General features: G+C 41.3%; 1 pseudogene; it reads left to right on the top strand.

Moving 5' to 3' along the window:
• The first annotated feature begins 11,196 nt into the window (after nucleotides 1–11,196).
• LOC114709757 lies at nucleotides 11,197–12,721 on the top strand (annotated as a pseudogene).
• Nucleotides 12,722–13,043: the final 322 nt, after the last annotated feature.

Genomic DNA, 13,043 nt, shown 5'->3' with positions numbered 1-13,043 from the left:
TCCATTGTCTTCTTATGGCCATCCAAGATGATGTGAAGTGGGTTTTTATTTAATAACTAAAAATTTGACATATCGTCTGTTTGCCATTTGTAGCTTTTCTTTTAAATGTCTCCACACTGGCCATTTTCAAATAGGGTGTCTCTCTTGTTATTAAATTATAAGACTTGTTCATATATTCAGATATTAGATTCTTATCAAATAGAATAGTTTGCTAATATTTTATCCAGTTAAAAGTTGTCTTCTCTATCCTTTGCACAAAGTATTTAATTTTTATTATATTTGTGTGTCTGTGTGTGTGTGTGTGTGTGTGTGTGTGTGTGTGTGTGTACACGCACATTGTGTCATGGTACATATGGAAGTCAGAGGACACTTGTAAGAGCTCATTCTCGCCAGATGGTGGTGGTGCATACCTGCACGCCTTTAATCCCAGCACTTGGGAGGCAGAGGAAAGTGGATCTCTGAATTTGAGAACAGCCTGGTCTACAGAGCGAGTTCTAGGACAGCCAGGACTACATGGTAAAATTGTTTCCAAAACAACAAAAAAAGAGTTTGTTCTCTCGTACCTTGTAGATACCAGGGATTGAACTCAAGTTGTCAGACTTGCCAAGTGCCGTTAACCTACTGAGATATCTCACCAGTCCAAGAGTATTTAATTTTAGTGAAGTTAAATGTATTACTCTACTATTTTTAGAGTAATAAATTTTAACTTTTTTTTGTTGTTGCTTTTGGTATATTGAAGAAATGATTGGCAGATTCTTGTTCATTCAGGATTTTGTTTTGTTTTGAAACAGAGTTTCTATGTGTGTCCCTGGCTGTCCTGGAACTTGCTCTGTAGGCCAGGCTAGCCTTGAACTCAGAGATCCTCCTGCCTCTATTTCCTGAGTTCTGGGATAAAAGGAGTGTGTCATCATCACCTGGCTCATTTTTTTCTTTTTAGTGTTCAGGTTTTGGTTGGCTTGGTTTTTGTTTGTTTAGGTTTTTTGAGTCTTATCATGTAACCCTGTCTGGCCTGCCTCTACCTCTCAAGTACTGGAATTAAAGGTGTGCACCACTACACCCGTCAGAGTCTATGTGTTGAGTCATTATGCTAGTACTACACTATTTTGATTACTGTAGCTCTGTAATAGATTTAGTCAGGAGGTATGAGTTCCATCTTTGCTCTTCCTTTTTGCAAGATGATTTTATCTACTTGGGTAACTTGCAATTCTATGTGAACTTTAGCAGGAGTGTTTCTATTTCTGTAGAAAGGCTTTTGGAGGTTTTGATAAGAATGTCTTTGAAGAGTATTGCCATCTTAGTATTTTCAAGTCTCCTAATGACTATAAGATGTATATTTAGGTCTTTAAAATTTCAGTTAGATTTGTACTTCCCATGTAAAGTTTTATGTTACTCCCTAAACATACCCAAATATTTTACTCTAATGCTCTTATGAATGAGATTATTTTCTGAACTTACACATGCATTGCCAGTCTATATAACCATCTATAACTGACATTTTATATAATAGTTTTGTATCTTACATTTTTTTCATTGACTTGTTGGTGCTAATATATTTTGGTGGTTTTTATTTATAGCATCTTAACCATCTACAAAGAGTTTCTTTCTAGTTTGGGTGCTTTTTTCCTCTTGCCTGGCATGTAAACCTAGTGTGTAACTGGAGCTTCTAATACAACTTTGAATAGAGTTGTGTCCAGTCAATAGCTTTGTAGGAACTTCATAAATACCCATTATGAGAATAGGAAGTTCCTTTTCAGTCCTAGTTTTTGGAGTTTTATTTTTATAAATAATTTATTCATATTTATATGTATGAGTGTTTGCTGGCATGTATACATGTGCCACATGTACATTCATGTTACCTGCAGAGGCTAGAGGAAGACATTGGATCTCCTGGAACTGGAGTTAGAGACAATTGTGAGCCGTCATGTGGGTTCTGAGAATTGAACCCAAGGTCCTCTGCAAGAGCAGCCAGTGCTTTTAACCACCAAGCCATTTCTCCAACCCCTGGAGTTGATTTTTAATCATTAAACCATGTGGCACTTTATCAACTAGCTTTCCGTACTAGTTGAGATAATTGTATTTTCTTTCATTGTGTTAATGTGTGCTACATTGAATTCCTTTTCATATGTGCAACGATTCTTCTACTCTTAGTAAAACACCACCTTTTTTGATGTGGATTTGCCTATAGTGTTGAGAATTTTTGCATAAGTGTTCATAAGAAATACTTGTCTGTGGTATTCTTTCTAAAAGTATTTTATGATATTTGGTGCAGGTTGTGTACGTGCCAAGATACTTATATGGACTTTAGATGACAACTTACAGGAGTCCCCTTCTCCCAATATGTGGGTCCCGGGGGTTGACCTCCACCAGTTTTGTACCTTTGTCTGCTGAGCCATCTCAGCAGCCCGTAGTGTGCTTACTGTATCTTTGATACCAGATAATACTGGCTTCATAATAGGAGCTACTGTTTATTCTTCTAATATTTGGAAGACATAGAGAAGAGTTGGCCGTTAAAAACTAATACCCTCCTTTAAATATGAATAGAATTTTTATATTGAGAAGCAGTATGATTCTGGACCTTTCTTTTGGTGAAGGCTTTTGGTTATTGATTAGATTTCTCTTTTTCTTTTCTATTGGGGGCATTGTTTCTTTGTTAATATACTTTCACAGAGCTAGCCTGGAACTCTGTAGCCCAGACTAACCTCAAACTTGAGGTAGTCCTGCCTCCATCTCTCTCCTGAGTGGTGAGGTTACATAAATGAGTCACTTGTGGTTTTGCTTCAGCTGCTTGCTGATATGTTTCTATTAAAATGCTGTCTCGGAAAAAAAAAAAGCTTTTAACACTATTTTATTTCTTCATTGTGTGTGTGTGTGTGTGTGTGTGTGTGTGTGTGTGTGTGTGTGTATGCATGCACATGTGTATGTGTGTACAACATTGTATGTGGAGATCAGAGGACAACTTGTAGATGTTGGTTCTCCACCATGTGGATTCTGGGGCTCACACTCAGTTTGCCAGGTTTGGTGGCTAGAGCCTTTGCATTTTCTATTATATTCATTTTTCATATATTACCTCTCATATCTTTGTCTTTGAGTTTAATTATTTTCCTTTTGTTTTTGTTCTTTTGGGTGTGTGTGTCATGTATGTGTTCTTGTGTATGCCAGCAGCAGAAATGTGTGTGTGTGTATGTGTGTGTGTGTGTGTGTGTGTGTGTGTGTGTGTGTACAAGTGGAGAACAGCAGTTAGTATTGGATATCTTTCTCTGTTGCTCTTAGTTTCTGAGACAGGCTTTCACTGCACCCGGAGCTCACCAATTCAGCAACACTGGCTGGCCAGCAAGCTTCAGAGCTTCTGGCTATGCCTGTCCAGCACTGGGACTATATGCATTCTCTGCCATGTCTAGCTTTTTACATGAGTTCAGGGAATTCAAACTCAGGTCCTCATGTTTGGACAGTAAGCACTTTACTGACGGAATCATCTCTCTACCTCACTCCCATTGTTTTGGTTCTTATATAAAACTACCTTGTTGATTTGAAATCTTGTGTAGTATAGGCATTTACAGTTAATAAATGTCTCTCAATACTTTTTTGCTGCATCCCATCAGTTTGCTGTGTTTGTTTTTGTTTTAAAATAATTTTTAGATTAGCTCATTGGTTGTTGGAAAAAATGTTGTTTAATTTCCATATAGTGTGAATTTTCTAGTTTTCCTGTTAGCTGATTTCTAATTTCAAATTCTTTTTTTCATATTTAAGGAAATTTATTTAATTAAATTTGAGTGACACCTATTGTCAAATGCAGTTTAAATTTTTAGTTCATACTCTTTAAAATTTAATTTCAAATTCTTTTTTTTTTTTTTTTTTGGTTTTTTTCGAGACAGGGTTTCTCTGTGTAGCTTTGCGCCTTTCCTGGAACTCACTTGGTAGCCCAGGCTGGCCTCTAACTCACAAAGATCCGCCTGCCTCTGCCTCCCGAGTGCTGGGATTAAAGGTGTGCGCCACCACAGCCCGGCTCAAATTCTTTAATTACATTTTTTTGTGTGAAAGTGTCTATGTGTAGTCTTGGTTGACCTGGAACTCATTATGTTTTCCAAGCTGGCCTCAAAACATCACAGAGATCTGCCTGCCTCTGCCTCCCAGTTGCTGGGATTGAAGGCATGTGTAGCACCTTACATTACATTTTTATTAATTTATTTTTGATGTTATATGTATATGTGTGGGCATGCATGTGTGATGGCCCATGTGTGGAGGTCAGAAGACAACTTGTAGGAGTCAGTTTTCTCCACCAAGTGGATCCTGAGGATCCATTTCAGGTTGTCAGTCTTGGAGGCAACCATTCATCTTCTGAGCCCTCCTGCTCACCTTGATTTCTAATTTCACCTTGTGACAGAAGTACTGTGTTTCATGTAAACGTGAATCTCGTGTGGCCTAACAAATGATCTAGCCTAGAGAATGTTCTGTGGAGACTTGAGGAGAGCATCTGTACTGTTTTGAGTGGAGTGAGTATTCAATGTTATGTCTGGGAAGGCAGATAGGTTTGAATCATTTCCATTCACTGTTTCCCTTTTCATCTTCTATCTGTAGGGCATTGGAGCCTTTGGAAATCTTCAGCTGCAGTTGCACATCATTCCTCCTTTCATTTCTACCAATTCTTGCTTCGTGTATTTTGGGATAGGTGTCTATGTTTATAATTATTCCATCCTTTTCATGGATAGACCCCTCACCTTATAATGTCGTTCCTTATGTCATGTAATATGTTTTCACTCACTTTTTTTTTTTTTTTTTTTTTTTTTGGTTTTTCGAGACAGGGTTTCTCTGTGTAGCTTTGCGCCTTTCCTGGAGCTCACTTGGTAGCCCAGGCTGGCCTCAAACTCACAAAGATCCGCCTGCCTCTTCCTCCCGAGTGCTGGGATTAAAGGCAAATTAGTAGATAAAAGGAAATTAGTAGAGATACCTTAGCTCTCGTCGATTTACAGTTTATATGTTGTCTGTGCACCTACCCTTTCTTTTCATGATGTGTGTGTCTATAGACAGTCTATAGTTAGATTATAGTTAGATTATATTTTTAAATCCAGTTTCCCAGTCTCTCCCTTTCCAAATTAAAGTATTTAATTCTTTTACATTTAAAATAATTACTGATAAGAGGACTTTTTTTTCATTTTTCCATTTTCTATAATGTCTTTTTTGTTCATTAACACCATTAGTAGTGCAAAATAGATTTTGTTTGAGTACTGAAGAAATGGATACTGAACTTCTACATTGTACATTTGGTTTTAGGTTGAATGTATAGTTTAAATCGTAAACATCTAGAGGTATCAATATATAACTATTCTTTATAGGGATAAGAAAATAGTTTATTCTGAGCAGCATATAAATGACCATGACCAAGGGCTATGAATTCATTATTCCCAGGAACTTCTTCCACTGTGGAAGAGGTTGTGTGACCTTTTGTAGTCACTGAACAAAAGAAATGTTAGAAATCAATTCACTTACTGAGTCCACTGGTGGGGGGCATCTAGTAGGTGGACTACAACTGAGCAGGGATGTCTCTTTAATAGGTTTTAGATGCCACAGCATTCTAAACTTCAGGGTTGGTGGAAATGAGAGGCCGCCATGCTTAATTGCACATTCCAGAGTTTTGCTTAGCAGTCCCCAGGCTGTTAAGTCAGATGGGGAGGTTGGTAGTAAATGGCTATTTAAAGGACCTAAAGGGCTGGGGAGATGGCTCAGTAAAGTGCTTGCCTTGCAAATGGGACAACCCAAATTTGGTCCCTAATACCCCTTTTAGAAAGCTGGGAGTGGTGTTGCACTCCCAGCACTGGGAAGGTAAAGTGGTGGCCAGTCAGCCTAACCTACTTGATGAACTCCAGTCCAGTGAGAGACTGTCTCATTAAGGTTCCTGACACCTGAGGAAAGACACCCCAGGTGACCTGACCTGTCTTCCACGTGCACATACAAATAAAGGAGAACTGAAGGTGGTCCCTGATACTAGCTCTCAGTCTGCAGTATTACACCTCTCCGTGGCCCTAGTGTTGTAGTCACACAAAATAATCTGCAGGGCTAATGTTGTTTCTTCAGAGAACTTATACTCACACCCGTAAACCCAGGTAGAAGGGGAAGTTGTGGGATCTGCATCACTTTGGATGCTGACAACCCTGCAGCAAACTCAACAGCCATTTACCAAGACATGCTTGCTGAACTTGCAGTCTTCCAGTTCGCGGGCTGAATAAACAAACCAACAGTATTCTTACTTAATGAGGATTGCCAAAGCCATGTGAACTTGAAAAGCATTTGGGTTATTTCGTGCACTTCTGAGAAAACAGTGTGTTTTGCTTTGAGACAATTGAGTAGGATTCATTTACCAGTCAGGTAGAAAATACAACACATGCAGATGCAGAAGTCTAACAGGCTTCTTCTAAAACTTTCAGGCAGGTGTTAGGTGCTATAATACAAGCCACAGTAGTTAGGAAAAGAATAGCTGAATCTTAAATTGCTTCTAGCACACAGAAGTTCATATGACTAATGCTTTTTATCTACGTTTGTGAGAAAAATTACTTGCTCTGTTTTCAAAAAAATAAAAAAGTTTTTCCCTTCTGATGAGTATTATCCCCTACAGGGAGTTTGGGGGCCCTGTCTGTGGATTACTATTGGTAAGTCTTAGGAAGGATCTAGACTAAATTTCTTAGGAGTGACCAAAGAGCTCTAACAGTTGCCAGAGTGTCTCCACATACTGTCAGGTGGATAGCATGTGTTGTTTATTTCTGATTTTTTTCTTTACAGCTTCAGGTAGTTTCAATGGTGCCCAAGTCCTTTGCAAGCCACAGAGCCCAAAGTTAAAATGACTGGAGAGTTGAAGTGGGGAGGCGTGGGCAAGAGGGATGGAGGAGATATTGGAGGTTCAGAGGGGGGTATATGGGGATCCAGGGGAACAGAATCGAAGATTGAAACGTGCAGAAAGGAAAATCGGAGTCAGGCTGAAGGAAAAACTCGCATGGGAATTAGTTTGGAGAGAGCTCAAGTTTCCTGAAGGAGTTGCTGATGTTTCACATCACATTATAAGTGTGCCCACAAAATTGTGGCAATGTTGGCAGAACAGTGTATAGTAGTTGTTCAAGAGGAGTATGGGGGCCGGGGGTGTATGGAGTTCTCTGGTACTTAGGTAGCACGTATGAACTCCTGAGTTTGATTCCCAGTATGGAGGGAGGTTTCGGTTCATTGATAATGTTCTCATTCGAGGGACATTCAGAGCACGAAGTTGCTGTAATCTCAGTACTTGGAAGATGAGGCAAAACTCAGGGTGGATGCCAACCCAAGCTGCAGAGTGAGACCCTGTGTCGGAGCAACAGCAGGAGCATTTCTAGCAGTAGTGAATTTCGTTGAAAACTAGATACACCTGTCAACTGACTGAGAAACCGACCAGCATTCCAGAATGCAAGAGGAATCTCCACAAAGGGTACAAAAATTGTCCTGCCAAATTTCCGGAGCTACTTCCAAAGAAGGAAGAGACTCGCAGTAGTCAATAGGATGCTAGCTGAAAGTGGTTATGACTCATATTTCTGACTGACCTTTCAGTATTTACACAGGCCTGATAACCTGTGTGCTGCGATACAAAGCCACATAAACTCTCAGGACACAAAATGAGAAAAAAAAAGAAAAGGAATGGTTATTTCTGTGTAGGGAACAATTTAATTTAATGGTTTCTTCTTCCAAACCAAGGAATTAACTTTTACAAATTTTTTCACCTGCTGATCTAAAGTTGGGAAGGAAGAAGCAATATATTTTTCTGCTGTCCCTAAGACAGACAAAAACATGGTCCCACTGTGAGACCAGGACAGTCTCCAGGCTGTCCTGGAACTCACTATTTGTACCTAGCGTCCTTCTCTCCTTGTTCTCTTGCACTTCCTCTTCTTTTCCTCCTAGATTTCTCCTTCTATTTATTCTCTGCCTCTGCCTCTGCCTGCTAGCCCCACCTATCCTTTCTGACTGTCTTGCTATTGACTGATCAGCTCTTTATTATACCATCAGGTGTTTTAGACAGTCAAAGTTATACAGCTTCACAGTGTTAAACAAATGCAACATAAAAGAATGCAACACGCCCTTGCGCACGCCTTTAATCCAGCACTCGGAGCAGAGCCAGACGGATCTCTTGATTCGAGCACTGCTACAATGAGTTCCAGAAAGCGCAAAGCTACACAGAAAATGTCAAAAAAAAAAAAAAAAAAAAAAAAAATCCACAAAATGACACAAAACAAATGTAGCACATCTTAAAATAATATTCTACAATAAAGTATATGCAGAGGACCTAGTTCAGACCCATGCAGGGTCCACTTCAGTCTCTGAAACCCATCAACCCACCCACAAAACCTTTGACCTGCAAATTGTCCTCCATGCAAGATGTGTTGAGGAAATGGTGGCACAGAACTTGTGGGAGTGGTCAACCAATGACCGGGTCCAACTTGAGGCCACCAGAGGGAGCCCAAACCTAACACTGGATAGCCCAGAGACCAAGGATAGAACCAAACATGGCTGTCTCGCCCCCCCCCCCCAACACAAAGTCAATGAAATTATTCCTAATGATAGTCTGGTTTTGCCTTCTTAACAAGCATAGTAAGCAGAGATCTAAGTGGGCAGTGTTTGATAATAATTTTGACCCCTTAACCCCTGCTAGTATTCCCAGGACTCTGGCAACTTCTAGAGTGAATAGGATGCCCCAGAGATGCCATTGTCAACACCTAAAACTATAGAGCAATAAAAATAGTATTCTCTCTACTCTTCATAGACTGAGCCTTGCTATGCAGTCCTGCTTAGCCTGCTTAGTCCACTATTCGGCTGAACTGAAACTTGTGATCCTCCTCCCTCTGCCTAGGAATACAGGAGTGCACCCCCATGCCTGTCTTACCCTTTATAGTTCATGTTTGGGTGGATTCTTGTAATAGCCAATTTGCAAGGGAAAAACCTAAGTAATAGTTTGTGTGTCTATTGCATACCTGGAGATACCTAGGGAAAGATAAGGCACTTTCTCCTCCCTTCTTGGTCACTTGCTTTGTAGAATTCTATTTTGATTAATTTATGTTCCTGTGTATCTTCTAGCTATCTATTTTTTTTTAACAAGATTTAATTCGCTTTATTTTTCTTGTATAAAAACACCATTTGGTAACCACAGCTGGAGCCTGAGTCCTCTGAATTGAGTCTCTGGTGTGGGTTTTCACAAGATGGTCAGTGAATTCCTGGTAAGGAGACTTAGTGAATAGTCTCTTTCCAGAGGTCAGGGGTCAAGTACTTGTAGGTCTTGGAGATGGCATCAAAGGAGACTGTATTAGTCAAGGTTCTCTAGAGGAACATATCGAATATAATATATATATATATGTATATATATATATATATTACATATTCACTCTATATAGAATATATAAAGAAGATTTATAATATACGATTTGTTATTACTGTAATTAATGGGGCAATTCCACATAATTTATCTGGTAATCAAGAGAGGTTTATTTCTGGGATAACTTACATTCATGCAATAGGGGTTGGTTATAGGATCAGGGAGAGATGAGGTACCATCCAGCAGAGAACTCTGGCTTGGTGTCCCATCCAGCTTCCAGGACCACGAGGTATCCAGAAGGGGCTAAGGGGATCCCTCTCAGCCACACCCCAGGGGCAGGTCATAGGCAGGTGTGGCAGTTACCTGCTGTCAATCTAGGGGCAGTGTTTCAAGATCAAAGCTGGAACAGCTACCCACTACAATTTATATTATGTTTAAAATAATATAAATATTTATTATATATGCTAATATTTTATATTTATTTAATATTATATATAGGGGATTTATTAGAATGGCTTACAGGCTGTGGTTCAGCTTGTTCAACAATGGCTGTGTTAGTAGACATTCTTCCTCTTCAAAGTTATTCTCACAAAGTTCATTTATTAAAATTGTCTCAGGATGTTATCCAGGCTAGCCTCCTGTGATCACACCTACATCTAGCTTCTGAGTGCTAAAATTACAGATGGTGCCCACCAAGTCTAACAATCAGGAACTTTTACCTTTATACATTATGTGCCTGCTAATATATAGAGAAACCCTTTCTCACAGTTGAATTTAATTTTATTTTTTGGTTGTGTAGACGGGCTCTCTATAGCTTAGATTGCCTTTAACTTGCAACAGTCTTGCCTCAGCCTCTTGAGTGATAGGACTACAGTTATGAACCACCATATTTGGTTTCATGTTTTTTTTTTTTGAGGTGTGTGTGTGTGTGTGTGTGTGTGTGTGTGTGTGTGTGTGTATGGGTGTTTTGGCTGGCATGTACGTCTGTCTGTGTACCACATGCATGCCTGGTGTACACAGAGGCCAGAAGAGGGCTTCAAATTCCCTGGAACTTGAATTATAAGCAGTTGTTAGTCATCATGTAGGTGCTATGACTTGAACTCAGGTCCTCCAGAAGAGCAATGCATGCTTTTAACTGCTGAGCCAACTCTCTAGTCACAAGAAGTTCATGTTTCTTAATCAATCCAAAACATAACAAGGCACTCTTAAGTTGGAAGTAATATTGTTGTTGGTTTTTGTTCTTTTTGGGGGCCCACCACCCAGCTCTCAAATAAATCACACACAGAGGCTTATTCTTAATTATAAATCCACAGCCTTAACTTGGCTTGTTTCTTGCCAGCTTTTCTTAAATTAACCCATCTGTCTTTTGCCTCCGGCTTTTATCTTTTTCTCTTTCTGTATACCTTTCTTTATTTCTCCATTGTTGTGTAGCTGGGTAGCTGGCCCCCAATGTCCTCCTCCTTCTCTGGCTCCTTCTTCCTCTTTTTCCAGATTTCTCTTTCTATTTATTCTCTCTGCCTGCCAGTCCTGCCTATCCTTTCTCCTGCCTTGCTATTGGCTGTTCAGTTCTTTATTAGACCATCAGGTATTTTAGACAGGCACAGGAACACAGCTTCACAGAGTTAAACAAATGCAACATAAAAGTCACATACCTTAAAACAATATTCTACAACATAGTATAAATATCAAAGTAAGTTGATTTAAGGTACCCAACTTTTTATTGATTAAAACCCCCTCCCCCACCCTGTGTGTGTTCTTGTACGTTGGTATATATCAGAATTTTTGTTTTAGACCAAGCATAAATAGCATAATAGCATACACCTGTAATCCTAGCACTTGGTGGGTGGAGGAGGACCAGGAATGTGAGGTCATCTTCAGCTACACAGCATTTGAGTCCAGTCTGGGCTCGGTGAAACCCTGCTTCAGAAAACAAACAAAAAACTGACCGGTTTTTGTAAACTGCTGTATAAATAGGGTCAAGGGCTACATAATGGGAGGAATTCACTGAGTTTGTTGCTGTATTATGGATGTGGATCTTCAAAAAGTATTTGTCCTGCCTCTCAAATTCAAGCTATTACAATAGCAGTCTTCAGAGACCCTGATGACTAGTGTCATAAATAATTGCAGAGGGCTGGCTGTCCAGACTGCGTCCACCCGCAAACACAGGTCTCTCGCCACTCACTCTTCACCTCTTCACGCCCGCCGCCAGTTCGCCATGGATGTGGATATCTCTGCACTCATTGTTGACAACGGCTCTGGCAGTGCAAAGCCGGCTTCGCAGGCGTTGATGCTCCCCCAGGCTATCTTCCCCTCCCTCGTGGGCCACCCTAGGCACCATGGCGTGATGGTGAGCATGGGCCAGAAGGACTCCTACGTGGGTAATGAGACCCAGAGCAAGAGTGGCAATTCTGACCCTGAATTACCCTATTGAACACAGCATTGTCGCCAACTGGGACGATGTGGAGAAGATCTGGCACTACACCTTCTACAACTAACTGCATGTGGCCCCTGAGGAGCACCCTGTGCTGTTCATCGAGGCTCCCTTAAACCCCAAGGTCAACCGTGAAAAGATGATCCAGATCATGTTTGAGACCTTCAACACCCCAGCCATGTACGTAGCCATTCAGGCCGTGATGTCCCTGTTGGAACCACTGGCATTGTGATGGACTCCAGAGATGGGGTCACCCACACTATGCCCATCTATGAGGGCTACGCTCTCCCTCGTGCCAGCCTGCGTCTGGACCTGGCTGGCCAGGACCTGACAGACTACCTCATGAAGATCCTAAGTGTGCGTTCCTACAGCTTCACCACCACAGCCAAGAGGGAAATCATACGTGACATCAAAGAGAAGCTGTACTATGTTGCCCTATACTTCGAGCAAGAGATGGCCACTGCTGCATCCTTTTCCTCCTTGGAGAAGAGCTACGAGCTGCCCGATGGCCAGGACATCACTATTGGCAACGAGCGGTTCCCCTGCCTTGAGGCTCCTTTCCAGCCTTCCTTCCTAGGTATGGAATCTTGTGGCATCCAAGAAACTACATTCAATTCCGTCATGAAGTGTGACATCGGCATCCGCAAAGACCTCTATGTCAACACAGTGCTGTCTGGTGGTACCACCATGTATCCAGGCATTGCAGATCGAATGCAGAAGGAGATCACTGCTCTGGCTCCCAGCACCACGAAGATCAAGATCATTGCTCCTCTTGAGCGCCAAGTACTCTGTGTGGATCGGTGGCTCCACCTTGGCCTCACTTCCCACCTTCCAGCGGATGTGGGTCAGCAAGCAGGAATACTGTGAGTCTGGCCCTTCCGTCTTGCATTGCAAATGCTTCTAGGCGGACTGTTACTAAGCGCTGCGTTTTACACCCTTTCTTTGACAAAACCTAACTTGCGCAGAAAAAAAAATGAGACAACATTGGCATGACTTTGTTTTTTGTTTGGGTTTTGTTGTTGTTGTTAAGGGAAGAGGGGGTAGGACCTGTCTCAATTTAGTATGCCAGGCTTTGTTGACTACCAAAGGGAGGCCTTACCCCCTCTGAGGAGTGGATGGGGCTGGGAGGTGGGGGGGGGCGAGAAGGGGAGAAAGGATGTGGGGACCTGCCCCACCGGGAACTTGGGTCACCTGTGAAGAGGTGGCCTGGAAGCCAGGGAAAGGCAAGTGCCCGTTTCCCAGCCTCCCTCTTACCCGGAGACAATCAGATGCAGTGGGGAGTCAAGTCAAGCAAGA

The sequence above is a fragment of the Peromyscus leucopus genome, chromosome X (assembly GCF_004664715.2).
Source record: "Peromyscus leucopus breed LL Stock chromosome X, UCI_PerLeu_2.1, whole genome shotgun sequence".
NCBI classification, from domain to species: Eukaryota; Metazoa; Chordata; class Mammalia; order Rodentia; family Cricetidae; genus Peromyscus; species Peromyscus leucopus.
This window is presented reverse-complemented; position numbering and strand designations above follow the sequence as displayed.